Consider the following 21,188-nt stretch of genomic DNA (forward strand, 5'->3'; position numbering starts at 1 on the left):
AGTCAGACAGCTTATCATTTTATATAATTGTAATATAGAGGATATAAAAGGAGAAATTGACTGACTCCGTGATATTAGGTATATAGGTACGTAGGTATATTTCATAATGCACCCTGCGGAAAAAGGTAGCACTAGATTTAGAGTTTAGTTTAGAGACTGTGGTGTGTGTGTGTGTGTATTTGTGTGTGTGTGTGTGTGTGTGTGTGTGTGTGTGTGTGTGTGTGTGTGTGTGTGTGTGTGTGTGTGTGTGAGATTTAGCCAGATGACGTTGATAATGATGAGTCATTTATCTTTTATTCGAATGTAGTGGTAGATCTATAGTCTATACGTAGCAAAGAATTTCAGAAATTCCATCCGAGCAAAGACAGGCTGGGCCAGCTAGTAATAATAATAATTATTGTACCTTTTATGCTAAGAACTATTAGATGATACTACCTACTCTTACTACTTGCGTTTACATGAATAAAAAATAAATATAAAACAATGCATCATGCAAGTGGTATTTTGACGATTCAAAGGCACTTGTAAAAAAATATTTGAATGAAAATCTATTCTATTCTATTCATCAGTGTGTACCAAACTACCTAGTAGGTACCTATACTTATCATAAAAATAATAATTATTTGAAAAAAATCTTACCCTCAGACTGCCGGTCACAATATAATCACCAACTCTAGCAACACAACTAAATACCGCCAAAAAAAGCGCGCGGAATTTAAAAATGTCGATCTCGACTTCAATAAATTCGAACTTCGATTAATAAAAGCTGACAACTAAGTTAATAAATTGTCGTTTTATGACAATACAACCTCTAAAATACTTTATTAGTATTTACTAGGTTGATTGCGCGTGCTTTAAGGTCTGCCGCACGTCCACAACTAACTCAGGAGTTGGTTTTGCAAACCTTGAAGGTTTCAGTTTGCGTTCATTGAATGTAATTAGATCTAGTAAAGAAATTTATTCAACCCTCATACACTTTTTCTGAGAATTTAAATTGAGCGAAGTGTTTTCCTTGCTACATGTCGCCTTGTAATTAAGAAGAGCTTTCATGTTTTTCTGTGAAACACTGCGTATTTTGTGTTTAGCAAAAGAGGCTGTGCGTTTACAAAAAAACTGTGTAGCTATTTTTCCTATATTATCCTATTCTGTGAATTTGATCGAAACTTCATCTCTATAATAACATTAATTACATTATAATAATAACTCATCATCATCATCGCAACCCGTAATGCGTAGGCGTCTTCTCTCAGAATGACAAGAGTTTATGCCATAGTCCACCATACTTGACAAGATGCGGATGTGATGACTACATTTAATTCGATAGAGATTATTTAGGGCGTAGGTACAAATTAAAATTTATACCCATGCCTTCCCTCTGCTTTGCTCTGTCTTAGACTATGAAAATAATTCATTTAAACGTAGATTATTGTGAAAAACAATATGATGATGCTTCTATTTTTATGCATATTAATGACTTAGCTTATGCCCGTGATGTTCGCGTGGACTACACAAATTTAGAATTTCTATTGTACGCCCTTAGGAGTTGAATTTTAAAAAAATCCTTTCTTAGCGGATGTCTACGTCATAATTATAGGTAGCTATCTGCATGCCAAATTTCAGCCCGGTGCGTCCAGTAGTTTGAACGGTGCATTGATCATATTAGTCAGTCAGTCAGTCAATCAGTCAGTCAGTCAGGCAGCTTTATCTTTTATATATTTAGATATCCTTTATTATATAAACGAAAATTTACAAGTTTCATCAAAAAATTTAGCTTGTCTTGGGTCTTGGCATAATAAAAGTAGCCTCTACGTTAAAATGGCAATGGTCCTGGATTTTTGTGAAATAATCTTATAGCTACTATAACAAGCTTCGTTTCATTTCAAGGAGCAAATTGTAAGCTGCCTTCAAGTGATTAACGACCGGGACAAGTAATTATTTTACAACTTAGAATACGTTTTATAGTTAATATTTATTAATACAACACGCCAATCATTATAGACAAGATTTAATGTTAATTTAACCTACTTCGATAAAAAGCTACCAATGTCGTCTACGGAAACAATTTTACTATAAGTACGTGGTTTTTATTGGCAACAGGATTGTGTTGAAGTCTACACGTAAGATTTTCTGGTGTGGCACTACTGAAAGCCATAGAGCAAGATAAGGAGGGATCTCATTCTACCAACCTACCAGTAAAAATCTTATAAGTAATAAGTTTTCTCTTTACAGAATCTGTCCTCGTTGATGAATGTAAGACGAAAGATATAAAATTCATGAGAGTAGTTCATCCACGATTTCCACAAACTCTAGGGGTAGCACAGATAAGACTGTGTGGCGTCGAGGTGCTCAAGTGTCGTTCTGGTTTCGTTATTATTCGGGCTTTGGCGTGTCTCTGAGGATAGGATGTACCTAGGATGTACCGAGTGAATGCTGGGGAAAGGCCGAAATTAATAAATAATTGTAATCGTTCATTTAGGCCTTTTCACCAGCATTTACTCAATACCAAAGAGCAGTTCGGACTTAATGGTGAAAACCTTTAAGTTTTGGTAAATCGTTAGTTTTACTGGAAAATTCTAGTATTTACCGTAGTTAGAGCTTTGATAGTATCATATAAATAAAGATAAAATTATATTACCGCCGGATACATAGGAGAAATCCCATGTTCTAATACCAATGGTATAACTTGTAATGTAATGTATATAAGTAAATGCGTCAGTCATAACGTATTAATTAATTTTTTTTATTGTAACTGTGATAATAATAATTGCCCATTTATCGCAGCGTACATTGTTCAATAACTACAACAATTCCATCAATTAAATAATTAACGCTACTTTATAACAAAACTTGTAAAGTCCTCGGTGAATATTAATGAGACCTAGATGGTGAAAAAATGCGCAATTGATTATTATGCTCAACGCAAATTAGCTGCATAATAATAATAATTAATTATTATTATTATGAAGGTAGCTTATTGAAATTATAAGGATAAGTAATAGCTAACTATGCAAGCGATATAATAATGGCGACAATCCGTCTCCAGTTTTCACTACTCAAGTTTTTTTTATCTAGTATTAGATGTAAAACCACTTTGATTTACTTAATAGGCTTTTATTTAATAGTTCACTTATTTAATAACTAGCTTATGCTCGAGCTTATATTTCGCCCGCGTGGACTACACAACCCCCTATTTCACCCCTTTAGGGGTTGAATTTTCTAAAATCCTTTCTTAGCGGATGTCTACGTCGTAACAGCTATCTGCATGCCAAATTTTAGCCCGATCCGTCCAGTAATTTGAGCTGTGCGTTCATAGATCAGTCAGTCAGTCACATTTTCCTTTTATGTATTTAGATTTACAATCGAGCACAAGCGACTTTACACTTTCAACAAATTGTCATAGAGTCTACAATTCCGTCACCACATAGCTACCCTGTAGAGTCATCCACAGAGTAGAATAGACATCAAGGTTTATCCCGCCTAACACTAGGTAGGAAGAAATCCTCACGGATATCAGTCTATTGATTATGCTCGTTTTCACTGAGGTGTTTTCGGTGACATACGGACTAAACCTCCTACCTTTCCGGAACTGCCATAATGTTATATGCAAGGCATCGGGAGCTCTCAAGCATTGCAAAAAGCCGACTAAGTAATGATTGTACGAAGACTAACGACAACCGTGTTACACAGCAAGGTTGTATTAGGGTTTTGGTCACCCAAATATAATAGAGAATCTTCAATGGATCATCATCATTATTATGATCAACATATAGCTGGCTCACTACAGAGCACCAGTCTCCTCTCAGTGTGAAAAGGATTTGGCCATAGTCCATAGTCCAGACTTCACACACCTTTGAGAACATTATGGAGAACTCTCAGACATGCAGGTTTCCTCACGATGTTTTCCTTCACCGTTAAAGCGAGTTTTTTTTTTTTCCTACCATAAAGCACCATTATAAAATGGCAGCTTTATTACTAATACCACCTAGCCTATGGGCTAGTAAGTAATATTATTCTAGCTTAAACTTCTACTTATGATTAATATTTAAATCTAATTTACAGTCCAATAACTGTCCTTAGTTTATTCTAACACGTACTTACAGTTCACTATGTTCTTGTGACCTAGAAAAATAAAGTAGCACAAGCACTATTACACAAACGCTGCACTTATGTACTTTTTAACACTACACTAGCGGCACGCTATGATGGCCGGTTTGACACATTACAATAGTGATGTGGAATGTCAATTTATTCTCGAACAAAAAACAATTAAGTTTTGTTTTTGTACCTGATTAAATAGGTTTAATAAAACAAAAATGTATATGTTTATTTAATTTATTTGAACGAACTGAATATTTGAACGAAAATGAATATACATACTTTATATGCACACAAGAAACATATGAATACAAAAGATACCGAAAAAGGTGCCACAAAAGGCCATAATTAATCAGATTCGTCCATACTACTATTTTCACTGTCGTCACTGCTATCATCACATACATTAATAATTATATGTTCGTTTTCTATAATATTATCTATTTTCACATCTCTTTCATAATCTTCCCTTATTAATTTAACAGTTCTATTCACAACCTTTTCCCAGTCTCCTTTAGTCACATGTTCACAAGCTTCTTCTAATAATTTTAGCATTTTTTTTGTGGTAAATGGGGGTTCTGTATTGTGTCTTGCAGCATATCCCTTAATTTGAGCCCACACCAACTCAATCGCATTATACTCACAATGGTAAGGCGGTAACCGTATAACTCTGTGCCCATGTTCTAATGCTATTTCGTCAATGACGTATCGGATCTTGGTTGGTTTGTTTTCTTTTAAAAGACGTACTAATTCCGCTTTTAACATATTCATGTTTGCATCTACGCCATTTTTACGAAGCCATGCGACGATATCAGCTTTCTTTTGGGATTGGGCAGGTGGCTTGTCAATTTGCATCGAGTGGTATGGGGCGTTGTCCATAATTATAATAGATGGTTCAGGGAGGCTACACAACATTGAGGTAAACCATTCAGTAAACTTTTCTCCATTCATGTCTTCATGATAGTCTCCAGTGGTTTTTGACGCAAAAGCCATGAGAGAACCTTCGACAAACCCGTTGATGGTTCCGGCGTGACAAATTATAAGTCGCGATCCTTTTCCTACAGGAACTTTGGAAGTAGATGCTGCTGTGTCATCGTTCCAAGAACGGCCTACAGTATGGTTAGCATTAAGCCATGTTTCATCCAAGAACACAACATTTTGCCAATTTTTGATTTCTTTCACTTGCCGTAAAAAAGTATACCTTGCCATCGCTATATCAAATCTTTCCATCAATATTTTGCGTTTGTTACATTTTTTGTATCGAAATCCAATGGTCTTCAAAATCTTCGTTAAAGAACTTTCCCCACCGAAGAATAATCCAGCTTCCTTCAGTGAATGCACCAACTTTTTTCTTGTTGGATACTCCTTCTGTAAATAGTAGCCGTAAACATGTCTTCGGATAGCATCGGCATCAAAGCTATCGATGCCTACGACTGGTTTTGCTCGTTTTCTCTTTTTTGGTGTGTGAAGTTTATTTTCTTCTGTGCCAGTCTCGCCATATTTTTTTTTAGTTATCCGTCTAACAGTTCGTTGTCCAATATTAAGCGCATCAGCTACGCGTTCAACCACTGACGTTATAGGTAAAATTGGCCCTCCATTTTGAGCTTCACGATCGAAATAGTTACGAAGGCGTATTAGGAACTCACGTGTCTGACTATTTAGAACAGTTCTCTGCGTACGTTCGGTCATATCGACGAAATCCACAACAAAGGGCTTGAACAGAGTCCAAATTAACGAGCAAGGGTCAACAGTAATGCAGTATCAATATTTGAAATCCAAAGCCAGGTCAAAACTATATCACAATCGCATTGCACTGACAGTTTATACTTTTCGAAGCAACGTCAATTCGAAACTGCTTTGTTTTGCATTGAGCATTGACGCGAGTTTGCCGGAGGTAGTAGTTGTGCTAGCCAGCGATCCTATGTGACGATCGTATTAGATTCCATTTTTAAAAATTTATTGATATTTTTTTGCGATTTCAGAGGTTTGTCCACATAGTGAAAATTGTTCATATTCACAAGTACATTCACCCCTTAAATGGTGCAAACTGATTTTTCTACACTTGTATACATTTAAGAAATCAATTTAATAAATAAATTTTGAGTCCTAAACCTAAAACTACATTCGATAAAATTTATGAATCTCTGCACATCACTATCGTCAATAAAGTAATACAATTATTTCCTTCAAAGTCGTTATCAATTAATACGGAACTTCATGAGCGGACAAACGTCAAACCGGCCATCATAGCGTGCCGCTAGTTTAATTCGAACTTCTTGGTTCTTTTGAGTTTGATTTTCCGGGATAAAAAGTAGCCTATGTGTTAATCCAGGGAACGGATGGGCCGTGAAAGGCTAGCAGACAAACAGACAGACACACTTTCGCATTTATAATACAAAAAGTATGGATAATGGAGTATGAGATGTTTTTATATAATTTAAGTGTTATGTAGGTAAGTAGGTATCTTTGAACTCTACATTTTATAAAGTTTTTTGTAACATATAAAAACATTGGTAGGTACTTAGTTGATATTATAATAGAGCCGTTTTTTTTAAAGGAAGACATCTCATTCCACTTTATTGTTATTTAATTTTACAACATCAATGGAGATACGTGACAGCCAGCTACCGCGACGTTTAGTTCAATTATTTTTTTAATTTTATTTAACAAAAAGTTTACTTAGTGTCATTTGATCGAAAATTGTTAGACAGTTACGTAAGTACCTAAGTAGGTATTAGGTACTTAAAATAGTAATTTTTCCTGTGATTATTGAAGGTTGTCTGTTTAGGGTTCAGTACCTCAAAACGAAAAACGGAACTCTTATAAGATCACTTTGTTGTCTGTCTGTCTGTCTGTCTGTCGGTCTGTCAAGAAACCTACAGGGTACTTCCCGTTGACCTAGAATCATGAAATTTAGCAGGTAGGTAGGTCTTATAACAGACATTCGGGGAAAAATCTGAAAACTGTGAATTTGTGGTTACATCACACAAAAAAAATGTGGTTATGAACTAATAATTAGTATTTTCAATTCTCGAAGTCAGATAACTATATCAAGTGAGGTATCATATGAAAGGTGTGTTTTCACCTGTGCATTCTAAAACAGATTTTTATGGATCATAGTTTTTGAATTATCGCGCAAAATGTCGAAAAAATACGACTGTAGTACGGAACCCTCGTTGGGCGTGCATTTGATATGGGAGTGCCAGACAAGTGGTAGGCATGGGGCAAAAATAAGCAACGTACTTATGCACTAGCTTAGCTCAAAATTTTCTGGATATTATCAGATTGTGATCTAGATTCTAGATAGTCTGCCCCGGCTTGTCGTGAAATTTTGAAAGCGAATATAAATCCTCTTTACTACCTATCATGCGCTTGACCAATTTTTTTGAAATGACAATCAACTCCGGTCAGACACTCTTTCACATAAGGTTTAAAATGCACAGTTGCAACAAAAAAGGTCGACGGTTCAAATCCCGCCCGTTGCACTATTGTCGTACCTACTCCTGGCACAAGCCTGACGCTCAAATTGGAGAGGAAAGGGGAATATTAGTCATTTAATATGGCTAATATTCTTTATAAAAAAAATAAAAAAAATTCATTGCCGCGCGTACCTATATTAACCTCGGCATCTGATGAAAGTCTCCAAAGGTTCAACTGATGGTGTTTTGCTTTTTATAAGAGGATAGATCATAGATCATATTCGTACCAAAGGAATGTTTAAGCAAAGCAGAAGGTCGTAAAGAATACACTCAGACGTAAGGTTATTCCATGGTTATTCAGATAAGATCATTTTATTAAACTGGTCTGTTTGCTTGGCACATATTATTTGCCATAGAAACTTTTAAAATATTAGGTACCTAATCTACTTACTATATAGTGACAGAAACGACGCTCTATAAATCCGAAACCTCATTCTAAGGTCGATGTACAATATTTCTTGCCAGCTAACTGTAATTGCAGGCTTCCATATGCATATAACTACTTTGACCTACCACCAAATAATAACAAAAAAGTAGCAGACAAAAATTCCATAAATAAATGAAGAGATCAATTTTTAAAGCCTACGACAAACTTTGCCTTTTCCTTATATAAATTATTGTCATTGGGAAAACCGTGTACCTGCGCGTAATTAAATCTGTGTATTTCAGTATTGGTTTACGAAGAAGTATAATATACTATCAAAAATTCCGCAAAACCGTGAAGTTGTGGTTAGGACATCAAAAAAATTTTTTTTTTTAAATTTTGTGATTTTGCGATCAGTCCGAGAACTTTTAGCAAATCAGGTGTAGGATATTGTTTTGTAGCGGCTGCTCCTCTTTAGGAGCTAGCACTCAACTCTTTATTGCCTATCAAGAAGCGAGGTCGAGAATACATTTCCTCTTTAGGTGTCTCGGGTAGTCCTCGATTAAGAGCCTGGTGGCTAGTGGATTCGGATGCATCAGAAGCCGTTCTTTGTAGCGTTTCGCTAGCCCCCGAACTTCCTCCTTTATTGATATTACGTTCAGGTTCTAATGGAGTTCTTCATTTGTTATAAACCACGGCGTGTTAGCGATCGAACGTAAAATTATATTTTGCATTCTCTGTAATATGTTGAGGCTGGAGTCACATGCACTACCCCACAGTTGTGCGCCATAAAAAAATAAAATTAAAAAAGTGTTATTTCTTGTACGAAAAATATAAATAACAAATAACTCTATGTATTCTGTCATCCAGAGACAAGATCAAAGCAATCTATACTTACTAATCGTAAAGTTTGTATGTTTTTTTTGTAGGAAGTAATCTCTGGAACTACTGAACCGATTTTGAAAGTTCTTTCACCAGAGGAAAGCTACATTATTCCTAAGAGACATACTTAGACTATATTTTGTTTTCAAAAAATTAGAAATCCCTACGAAAATTGTAATTAGTTACCCGTGCGAAGTCGGGGCGGGCTGCTAGTTTTTTTTCTAATATTCCCCTTTCCTCTCCAACTAAGCGTCAGGCTTGTGCTAGGAGTAGGTAGGTACGACAATAGTGCAACGGGCGGGATTTGAACCGTCGACCTTTCGGTTTTCAGTCCACTCCTTTATACCGGTTGAGCTATTGAGGCTCTATTGTACAATTAAATCTGATTGCTCTCAATATGCCAACAGTAAAACATATAGGGCGTTGTAGAACCTTTGAAGGTAGGTACTAAATAGGAAACTAGAACTTCCGATTGCTATAACAATACGGCCTTATGAACAATTACATTTTATTGTTATCTATATCGTTACAAGAGTTACAAGTAATTAAAATAAATCTGTCATACCTATGATAAATGAAATTTTTTTCTACATTAGGTGCGAAAAGTTATCGCAGCGGAAAGATCTCATTGGCTGTAAGCTGGCGTGTCTGCCTGTCTCTCTATCTATCTGCAAGCTTTTAACGGTCCGCCCATCCGCTTAACCTATTTTGAAGAAAGTTAGGGATAGGTGGCATCTCGGCTATTATTAATTTATTCCTGAAAATCAAAGCGTTCCCGCGCTATTCTTAAAATACCTAAATCCATGTGAATGAATTCACAAACGAAAAGGCATTCGGAACCAGTGGTAGCATTTGACGATTCAAAAGTGGAGGTATTTGTAAAGTTGAATTGAATATATATATATATTTTTAATTTAACTTAATTTAATTTAATTTGTGGACATCCTAGGTATTTGATATTTGCATCCTGGAGACGGGCAAAATATTACTTATCCCGAAAAATCAAAAAGACGTCCCACGTTAAAAACTTAAATCCTCGCAGCTGAAGTTGCGGACATCATTGATCATAGTGTAGGTACCTAATAAATACTCAAAGGTTACCTATAGGTACCTATAGGTACATCACGATCTTTATATATTGTATAAAAGGAAAAGCTGACTGACCCACTGACTCACTGACTGACTGACTAACTGGCTGCCTGATCTATTAACGCACAGCTCAAACTATCGGGCTGAAATTTGGATTTGGATAGCTAGTATATGACGCAGACATCTGTTAAGAAAGGATTTCTGAAAATTCAACCCCTAAGAGGGTAAAATAGGGGTTTGAAATTCGCGTAGTCCACGCGGATGAAGTCGCGGGAATAAGCTAGTATTTCTATATGTATCGCCTCAAATGGCTGTGAAATTGCTCGACTTTTTATTAGATCGGATTTTTATAATTAAAACACTGTGAAAGGCAACCAATTAATTTTATAGCAATTTTACTAAACGGCAAACAATAATTATTATGGTTAGATATCCTGCAAATACCTGATATCGTTTTACAAATACGTACTTATTTATTGTTATTAGTTCAGCAGCTCGATTGCGGAAAACCTGCATCAATCATCATTGCAATCGCAATTGTTGTGATTGGCTGAATTCGTGGTATTGTTGTTGCAACAAAGCATTGTAGCCAATAGTGAGCGAGCGTCAACCAATCAGAGGTGAATGCGATTATAGCTGTCAACTGTCATTCTTCCTACCGCAATCGAGCCGCAGATGTGGTTGAGTCGTTACGAACTTTTTCACAAAAGTAGACTGGCTACCTTTAGAAAGGCGAAGAATAAGTACTTAACAGATTTTTCATTTAGATTTAACAGCTAATTACCTAATTCAATAAATTGATAAAAACCGACAGGTTCAGGTTTATCCTACTAATTAAAATTGAAAAAAAATACAACGATAAATTATTTATTTGACAAAATCAAAGGGGCGTAGGTAATTGTCAATCAAATCTCCGCGGTTCGAAGGTCAGGGTCATTTAAATCACTTTCACGTATCACCTTCCGCATGTTTTTACCATTTTATTCTTTCTTAATAAGTTCACTGTCTACTTGACCTAGCATGCTGCACTATCTATTCTATTTTTTACATGACGCGATGTCCCAAAAAAGGAGTGTAATATTTTCCAGGGTTGGGTAGGTAAAGGTATGTGAGTTCCTTTAACATTACTTCTAAATGTCTGAAGCTGAACAGATTTGGATCAATGGGATATCGTTAGAATCCTTACATCATCCAGATTGACACCTGGCTATAATTTTTTTGAAGAAAAAATTAATATGGTATGGTATGGCGCCATCTTCTGTATTTTCAGTCACTTTTAGGGTTCCGTACCTCAACCGTCCATCCATTAAAAAAAGGTTAAATATATTTTGTAGTCCTTTCTATACTTTTCTATATTTATGTAGTATTAAAAAAAAATTGTGCTCGCTTCTCTCACTATTTTCACGATGAAATTGTTATTTCCATATTCGCATCGCATGCGTTCTCACGGCTGATTTCACATTTACGTAATAATATATTAAGGGCAATATAATATATTCACTTAATATATTAGGGACAAGCGCCGCAGTTAGATCTCGCTCCATTCTAAAAGAAGCCTCGGATCGGCGCTGACACAAGATTTTCCAAAGGGCGGGCTATTGGACCAGTAAATTGGCGCTGGACCGGCTTTTACAAAAATATAATATAAATAGCTTATGCCCGCGACTTCGTCCACATGGACTGCACAAATTTCAAACCCCTATTTTACCCCCTTAGGGGTTGAATTTTCAAAAGTCCTTTCTTAGCCGATGTCTACGACATAATAGCTATATAATATATGTATAAATGCATGCCAATCAAGCCTGATCCGTCCAGTAGTTTGAGCTGTGCGTTGATAGATCAGTCAGCTTTTATTGAGTAAAAGATATCTATATAACTTATATATAGATATCTTTTACTCAATACAATTGTAATGATACAGTAGACTTATAATGATAATGTATTGTTAATTATTAATGCTATGTATTAATCAACACATTGTTACATTATCTAAATATACCTAAGTAACTAGGTATGTATTTCTGTTTCTGTGACGGATATCCTGATACAGAAATTAGCATGAACACTATATATTGTGTCTCCTACTGAAACAGTATTGTGATAGCAGACAATTAAGTTGATATATCAAGGCGATACAGAGGCCATAATTATCTGAGTCGTGATCGCTGCTACGTTTAAAAGGAAACGGAAGAAGTACTTTATTGATAACGCCCTAGGTCTTAAAACTGGACTTTTAAGTAGGTACGTAAGTTTTTTATATCTAATGCCGAGTCTTAAACACAGTTAGACATAATATCAGAAATTTATAATTTTTTAATTGTTAATAGGTATTTTATAAAGAATGTTTATTGCTTGTCTTCTCGTTCCTTCATGCTTGAAGATCAAAGTGTTCGAACAGTGCGTGTTACCAGAACATTACGGATCTGAGATATGGTCGCTAAGTATGGGCCTCATAAGAAAGCTCGAAGTCACTCAGCGGGCGATGGAGAAATCTATGATTGGAGTTTCTCTACGTGATCAAATCAGAAATGAGGGGATCCGTAGAAGAACCAGAGTAACCGACATAGCTCAACGGGTTGTGGGTCAAGTGGCAATGGGTAGGACTCTTAGTTCGAAACATCGATTGCTTGGAAGACCCCTCCAATCCTCACTACGTGGACAGAAGACATGAAATGAGTTGCAGGGAGCCGCTGGATTCAGGCGGCGCAAGACCGCGGCGTGTTGACTGTGGAAGTCCTACAATATATCTATGTCCAGCAGTGGTCGTCATTGGTTGATATCCTCCTCCTCTCTATCCTCTATCTCTCTATCCTCTCAGAATGAGAAGGGCTTAGGCCATAGTCTGCCACATAACTCCGAAAATTAGAGGTACATGCCTGGGATCGAACCCCTAACCTCTAATTAGGAGGCGGACGTCCTAACCACTATTATCTATCACAAATTTGCACTAAAATTACAGCGGTGTGGTCTAGTGAGTGGTGAACCAAATGTTATGCATAATTAAAAAACCGGCCAAGTGCGAGTCAGGCTCGCGCAACGAGGGTTCCGTGCTACAGTCGTATTTATTCGATATTTTGCATGATAATTCAAAAACTATGATGCATTAAAATAAATAAAAATCTGTTTAGAATGCACAGGTGAAGACCTTTCATATGATACCCCACTTGATATAGTTATCTTACTTACAAATTGAAAATATTAATTATTAATTCTTTTTTTTTACTAATAACAATAACTAACAATTTAATTTTTTTTTGTGGTAAGTAACCACAAATTCACGTTTTTCAGATTTTCCCCCGAATGTCTGCTATAAGACCTACCTATCTACCAAATTTCATGATTCTAGGTCAACGGGAAGTACCCTGTAGGTTTCTTGACAGACCGACAGACAGGCAGACAGACAGACAGACAGACAGACAGATAGACAGACAGACAGACAGACAGACAGACACACAGGCAGACAGACAGACAACAAAGTGATCCTATAAGGGTTCCTTTTGAGGTACGAAACCCTAAAAACTAAACCTGTTCAGTCGAATTTTTAACTTCTAGTTGTTAGGTACATATTATTTTTCCTATTTATTCAGATATGATAAATTAATGCTGATAAAGAAGAAGATCTTTAGTTCTCGCGCTTTAGGTGTACAGTTTCCCTGCAGCATCAGGATTAAGGAGTTCGAATCTGGAGTTTTATTGTCAAGGGAACGAAATTCGAGTACAAACTAGGAAGCCTACCTACAAAGGAAGCAAAATAAATTGTTTAATATTAGTTTGGAATTTATTGCTGTTATTTTGCTGCAGGAGTAGGTATATTTCAACTTTCAGATATTTACTAAAACTTACAATAATTCTAGATTATAATGTGTCTTGTTAATATTTTATGCTGAATTTTAATATGATTTGTGAATAATATCTATGACGTTATCTATTCTTTTTGCAAAGAATAAGCGATATAAAAGGCTTTCATTCAAGTTTCATGCACTTATTTAGTTACTAGCTGACCCTGCGAACTTCGTTTCGCCTAACAGTCGATTCAAATTTTTAATTTTTTTAAAATATCAATTCACTATCAGAAATTCTAAAATCCCCACGATTTAGGACTTCAGTACTTTGCAGCATCAGGATTGAGGAGTTAGGATCCGAAGTTCAGTGATGTAGCCTATGCTTGGTACCTAAAATAATTTTGCATCATCCGCAGTTCCTGAAACATTATAGTTTAGGAGTGCTGTACCCTACATCATCAGGGTTGAGGAGTTGAGACTTGAAGTCTGAGAATAAAGTCGTTGCTTGGTACCTACAATATGAATTCACTATGAACACTTCCTGAATCTTGATAACCCAGGCGGGCAGTAACCCTGCAGCATCAGGATTAAGGAGTTGAATCCAGAATTTTTTATGTGACCACGACGTAAACTTTTTTTGTTGATTTAAAAAAAATTGCAAATCGGGCCAGAAACCTCGAAAAAATCGATGTAGAAAAAAGAACCACCTCCTTTTTGACAGTCGGTTAAAAACCGATGACCTTGAAATATTTACGGAACAATCTTTAAAATATCCCCTTTCTAACAAAAAAAGAATGAATGAAATCGGACTACGCGTTAATGAATTACAACTCAGTATACATTTTAACTTTCGTCCCCTCTCCTACGGGAACCATGCTGAATTTCGGGATATAAAGTATCCTATATTCTTCCTCATAGTATGACCTCAAATCGTACCAAGTTTCATTGGAATCCATTCAGTAGTTTCAGCGTGATGCGCGGCCGTGATACAGACAGACAGACAGACAGACAGACAGACAAAAATGAAAAAAATTACAGTTTTGGGTTCAGTATCGATTATAGAGTGCCCTCGAAAAAAAATTTCCAAAATATCTTCAATGTACAGAATTTGACCTGTTACAGTTTTATTATAAGTAATATAATATATATATATATATATATATATATATATATATATATATATATATATATATATATATATCAATATATATATATATATATATTGATGTACAGAATTTGACCTGTTACAGTTTTATTATAAGTATTGATTGATTGATGATTGATGATTTACCATACTATTGGCATATTTGAAATACTTTGAAGATGTATAAATATTCAGTCTTTGAAGTATTAATATTTTAATTTTGTATTCAAGACTATTTGAACGTTATATTTAAGAAACAGCGTAACATAATCTTTAACTTAAAAAGAAAGCAATTGTTCATTTATTAAGAACGCCTTATTAAAATAAGAAAGCAAAATGAAGTCTAAATCATCAATAGTACTTATAGTAGCTAAGTATTATTGTTATATGTACCTACCACGATAAAACGTTCCACGCAATACCTAGGTTACCTAGGTATATATAGGAAATAACATTTTTTCTATTACTTAATTAGTTCCTATTCATTTTTATGCTACCTACTGGCGCACGTAGAACTCGAACGCGTCCGATGTCTATATTTTAGTGAGCCCGCGTGGACAACATAAATTTCTAACCCCATTTAACCCATTTAGGGGTGGAATTTCGTAAAATCCTTTCTTAGTGGATACTGGATAGGTACCTATACTTTTTCTAAAGAACACACCCTCCAGATTTCATGTCTCTAGGACCAGGCGGTTTAGGCTGTGCGTTGATATGTAAGTCAGTCAGGACTTTGAATTATTATTTATACTATATATAGCTCAATTACCACTCACTCACTCACTGACTCATTGACATAATTGTTCTCCTAGAAAGAGATAGAAAATGATATAATAATGTATGGGAGATATGTTCAGAAGTGGGATTCGAGTAGGGAAAAATTATGACATTTCAGAAAAACAAGATGGCGGCCGACGTGACTTTTGTAACTTTTTTGTTTTCCAACCGATTTCGTTTAAACTTGCAGTTATTGCAGACATTAGTAAACGATTTTTAGAAAATGTAAAAAAAATTGGAAAAACAAGATGGCGGCCGAGATTTTCAAAAAATTTCCTCCTGTAAAATTTTGTATGAAACTTTTTTTTTTCACTTATGGATTCATACAGAAGACAAAGATTCCTTTAGGGCAACACATGGAGGGAGCTGATGATTGAGGATTTCGGAGACGGGTGAAGGGCACGCTCAAGGTATTGAAGATAGGTGGGAGGTGCTCGACCAAATGTCATTCGAAACCTCATCCAATTGCCAAAAATTTGAAAAAAAATTCAAAATTCCAAAAAAAAAGATGGCCGCCATACAAATTTCATCCGCGTCCATCTCGGAGGGTATGAAAGATGGAAGAGTGGTTTCTTGGCAAAAGATGATCAGGATCCAAAGTTCTATTCGATGACTTGAAAAAAAATTCAAAATGGCGGATTTTTTTTTTCATACAAAATTTCAAACTTTTTTATTTATTCAAAATGGCGATTATAGACCTCGAGAGCTGCTTTAGCAGCTCGAGCAGCGAGCAAAATACTAGTTATTATATTATACTATATATAGCTCAATTACCACTCACTCACTGATTGACATAATTGTTCTCCTAGAAAGAGACAGAAAATGATATAATAATGTATGGGAGATATGTTCAGAAGTGGGATTCGAGTAGGGAAAAATTATGACATTTCAGAAAAACAAGATGGCGGCCGACCTGACTTTTGTAACTTTTTTGTTTTCCAACCGATTTTGTTACAACTTGCAACAATTGAAGATATTAGTAAACAATTTTTAGAAAATGTGAAAAAAAATTGGAAAAACAAGATGGCGGCCGAGATTTTCAAAAAATTTCCTCCTGTAAAATTTTGTATGAAACTTATTTTTTTCACTTATGGTTTCATATAGAAGATAAAGATTCCTTTAGGGCAACAGATGGAGGTAGCTGATGATTGAGGATTTCGGAGACGGGTGAAGGGCACGCTCGAGGTATTGAAGATAGGTGGGAGGTGCTCGACCAAATGTCATTCGAAACCTCGTCCAATTGCCAAAAATTTGAAATTTTTTTTAAAATTCCGAAAAAAAGATGGCCGCCATACAAATTTCATCGGCGTCCAGCTCGGAGGGCATGAAAGATGGAAGAGTGGTTTCTTGGCAAAAGATGATCAGGATCCGAAGGTCTATTTGATGACTTGAAAAAAAATTCAAAATGGCGGAATTTATTTTTTCCGCGGACTCACTCATTGACATAATTGTTCTCCTAGAAAGAGACAGAAAATGATATAATAATGTATGGGAGATATGTTCAGGAGTGGGATTCGAGTAGGGAAAAATTATGACATTTCAGAAAAACAAGATGGCGGCCGACGTGACTTTTGTAACTTTTTTGTTTTTCAACCGATTTCGTTTACACTTGCAGTTATTTTAGGTATTAGCAAACGATTTTTAGAAAAATTAAAAAAAATTGGAAAAACAAGATGGCGGCCGAGATTTTCAAAAAATTTCCTCCTGTAAAATTTTGTATGAAACTATTTTTTTTCACTAATACTTTCGTACAGAAGACAAAGATTCCTTTAGGGCAACATATGGAGGGAGCTGATGATTGAGGATTTCGGAGACGGGTGAAGGGCACGCTGAAGGTATTGAAGATAGGTAGGAGGTGCTCGACCAAATGTCATTCGAAACCTCATCCAATTGCCAAAAATTTGGAAAAAAATTCAAAATTCCGAAAAAAAGATGGCCGCCATACAAATTTCGTCGGCGTCCATCTCTGAGGGTATCAAAGATGGAAGAGTGGTTTCTTGGCAAAAGATGATCAGGATCTAAAGGTCTATTCGATGACTTGAAAAAAAATTCAAAATGGCGGAATTTATTTTTTCATACAAAATTTTTTATTATTCAAAATGGCCATTATAGACCTCGAGAGCTGCTTTAGCAGCTCGAGCAGCGAGCAAAATACTAGTTATACTATATATAGCTCAATTACCACTGACTGACTCATTGACATAATTGTTCTCCTAGAAAGAGATAGAAAATGATATAATAATGTATGGGAGATATGTTCAGAAGTGGGATTTGAGTAGGGAAAAATTATGACATTTCAGAAAAACAAGATGGCGGCCGACCTGACTTTTGTAACTTTTTGTTTTCCAACCGATTTTGTTACAACTTGCAACAATTGAAGATATTAGTAAACAATTTTTAGAAAAAGTGAAAAAAAATTGGAAAAACAAGATGGCGGCCGAGATTTTCAAAAAATTTCCTCCTGTAAAATTTTGTATGAAACTTTTTTTTTTCACTAATACTTTCGTATAGAAGACAAAGATTCCTTTAGGGCAACACATGGAGGGAGCTGATGATTGAGGATTTCGGAGACGGGTGAAGGGCACGCTCAAGGTATTGAAGATAGGTGGGAGGTGCTCGACCAAATGTCATTCGAAACCTCATCCAATTGCCAAAAATTTGAAAAAAAATTCAAAATTGTGAAAAAAAGATGGCCGCCATACAAATTTCATCGGCGTCCATCTCGGAGGGTATGAAAGATGGAAGAGTGGTTTCTTGGCAAGAGATGATCAGGATCCCAAGGTCTACTCGATGGGTGGAAAAAAAATTCAAAATGGCGGAATTTATTTTTTCATACAAAATTTAAAACTTTTTTTAAATTGTTCAAAATGGCCATTATAGACCTCGAGAGCTGCTTTAGCAGCTCGAGCAGCGAGCAAAATACTAGTTATTATACTATATATAGCTCAATTACCACTGACTGACTCATTGACATAATTGTTCTCCTAGAAAGAGATAGAAAATGATATAATAATGTATGGGAGATATGTTCAGAAGTGGGATTTGAGTAGGGAAAAATTATGACATTTCAGAAAAACAAGATGGCGGCCGACCTGACTTTTGTAACTTTTTTGTTTTCCAACCGATTTTGTTACAACTTGCAACAATTGAAGATATTAGTAAACAATTTTTAGAAAAAGTGAAAAAAATTGGAAAAACAAGATGGCGGCCGAGATTTTCAAAAAATTTCCTCCTGTAAAATTTTGTATGAAACTTTTTTTTTCACTAATACTTTCGTATAGAAGACAAAGATTCCTTTAGGGCAACACATGGAGGGAGCTGATGATTGAGGATTTCGGAGACGGGTGAAGGGCACGCTCAAGGTATTGAAGATAGGTGGGAGGTGCTCGACCAAATGTCATTCGAAACCTCATCCAATTGCCAAAAATTTGAAAAAAAATTCAAAATTGTGAAAAAAAGATGGCCGCCATACAAATTTCATCGGCGTCCATCTCGGAGGGTATGAAAGATGGAAGAGTGGTTTCTTGGCAAGAGATGATCAGGATCCCAAGGTCTACTCGATGGGTGGAAAAAAAATTCAAAATGGCGGAATTTATTTTTTCATACAAAATTTAAAACTTTTTTTAAATTGTTCAAAATGGCCATTATAGACCTCGAGAGCTGCTTTAGCAGCTCGAGCAGCGAGCAAAATACTAGTTATACTATATATAGCTCAATTACCACTCACTCACTCACTCACTGACTCATTGACATAATTGTTCTCCTAGAAAGAGACAGAAAATGATATTATAATGTATGGGAGATATGTTCAGAAGTGGGATTCGAGTAGGGAAAAATTATGACATTTCAGAAAAACAAGATGGCGGCCGACCTGACTTTTGTAACTTTTTTGTTTTCCAACCGATTTTGTTACAACTTGCAGCTCTTGTAGATGTTAGTAAACGATTTTTAGAAAATGTAAAAAAAATTGGAAAAACAAGATGGCGGCCGAGATTTTCAAAAAATTCCCTCCTGTAAAATTTTGTATGAAACTTTTTTTTTTCACTTATGGTTTCATATAGAAGACAAAGATTCCTTATGGGCAACATATGGAGGGAGCTGATGATTGAGGATTTCGGAGACGGGTGAAGGGCACGCTCAAGGTATTGAAGATAGGTGGGAGGTGCTCGAGCAAATGTCATTCGAAACCTCATCCAATTGCCAAAAATTTGGAAAAAAATTTAAAATTCCGAAAAAAAGATGGCCGCCATACAAATTTCGTCGGCGTCCATCTCGGAGGGTATGAAAGATGGAAGAGTGGTTTCTTGGCAAGAGATGATCAGGATCCGAAGGTCTACTCGATGGATGGAAAAAAAATTCAAAATGGCGGAATTTTTTTTTCATACAAAATTTTTTATTATTCAAAATGGACATTATAGACCTCGAGAGCTGCTTTAGCAGCTCGAGCAGCGAGCAAAATACTAGTTATTATTATTATTATATTATTATACTATATATAGCTCAATTACCACTCACTCACTGATTGACATAATTGTTCTCCTAGAAAGAGACAGAAAATGATATAATAATGTATGGGAGATATGTTCAGAAGTGGGATTCGAGTAGGGAAAAATTATGACATTTCAGAAAAACAAGATGGCGGCCGACCTGACTTTTGTAACTTTTTGTTTTCCAACCGATTTTGTTACAACTTGCAACAATTGAAGATATTAGTAAACAATTTTTAGAAAATGTGAAAAAAATTGGAAAAACAAGATGGCGGCCGAGATTTTCAAAAAATTTCCTCCTGTAAAATTTTGTATGAAACTTTTTTTTTTCACTTGTGGTTTCATATAGAAGACAATGATTCCTTAAGGGCAACATATGGAGGGAGCTGATGATTGAGGATTTCGGAGGCGGGTGAAGGGCACGCTCAAGGTATTGAAGATAGGTGGGAGGTGCTCGACCAAATGTCATTCGAAACGTCATCCAATTGCCAAAAATTTGAAAAAAAATTCAAAATTCCGAAAAAAAGATGGCCGCCATACAAATTTCATCGGCGTCCATCTCGGAGGGTATGAAAGATGGAAGAGTGGTTTCTTGGCAAAAGATGATCAGGATCCAAAGGTCTATTCGATGACTTGAAAAAAAATTCAAAATGGCGGAATTTATTTTTTCATACAAAATTTTTTATTATTCAAAATGGCGATTATAGACCTCGAGAGCTGCTTTAGCAGCTCGAGCAGCGAGCAAAATACTAGTTATACTATATATAGCTCAATTACCACTCACTCACTCACTGACTGACTGACTCATTGACATAATTGTTCTCCTAGAAAGAGACAGATAATGATATAATAATGTATGGGAGATATGTTCAGAAGTGGGATTCGAGTAGGGAAAAATTATGACATTTCAGAAAAACAAGATGGCGGCCGACGTGACTTTTGTATCTTTTTTGTTTTCCAACCGATTTTGTTTAAACTTGCAGTTATTTTAGATATTAGCAAACGATTTTTAGAAAAAGTGAAAAAAATTGGAAAAACAAGATGGCGGCCGAGATATTCAAAAAATTTCCTCCTGTAAAATTTTGTATG

The 21,188-nt window shown here is 35.7% G+C and overlaps 1 protein-coding gene and 2 long non-coding RNA genes across 3 annotated transcripts in view; 1 reads left to right on the plus strand and 2 right to left on the minus strand.

The window, feature by feature from the left end:
* Positions 1-870, minus strand: part of LOC117984976 (hexuronate transporter) — a 50,249-nt gene extending 49,379 nt beyond the window's left edge. The window contains exon 1 of the mRNA XM_069500665.1: positions 640-870. The gene's annotated coding sequence lies outside the window, so the exon portion shown is untranslated. The remainder of the gene's footprint in view (positions 1-639) is intronic.
* A 3,310-nt stretch (positions 871-4,180) lies between these two features.
* LOC138402811 (uncharacterized) lies at positions 4,181-6,311 on the plus strand. The gene is made up of 2 exons (XR_011237162.1): positions 4,181-4,682; positions 5,980-6,311. It is a non-coding gene; the product is annotated as an uncharacterized lncRNA (long non-coding RNA).
* Positions 5,586-21,188, minus strand: part of LOC138402812 (uncharacterized) — a 154,120-nt gene continuing 138,517 nt past the window's right edge. Inside the window, exon 2 of the long non-coding RNA XR_011237163.1 lies at positions 5,586-6,352. This is a non-coding gene — a long non-coding RNA (uncharacterized lncRNA). The remainder of the gene's footprint in view (positions 6,353-21,188) is intronic.

Source organism: Maniola hyperantus, chromosome 9 (assembly GCF_902806685.2).
Source record: "Maniola hyperantus chromosome 9, iAphHyp1.2, whole genome shotgun sequence".
Classification (NCBI taxonomy): Eukaryota; Metazoa; Arthropoda; class Insecta; order Lepidoptera; family Nymphalidae; genus Maniola; species Maniola hyperantus.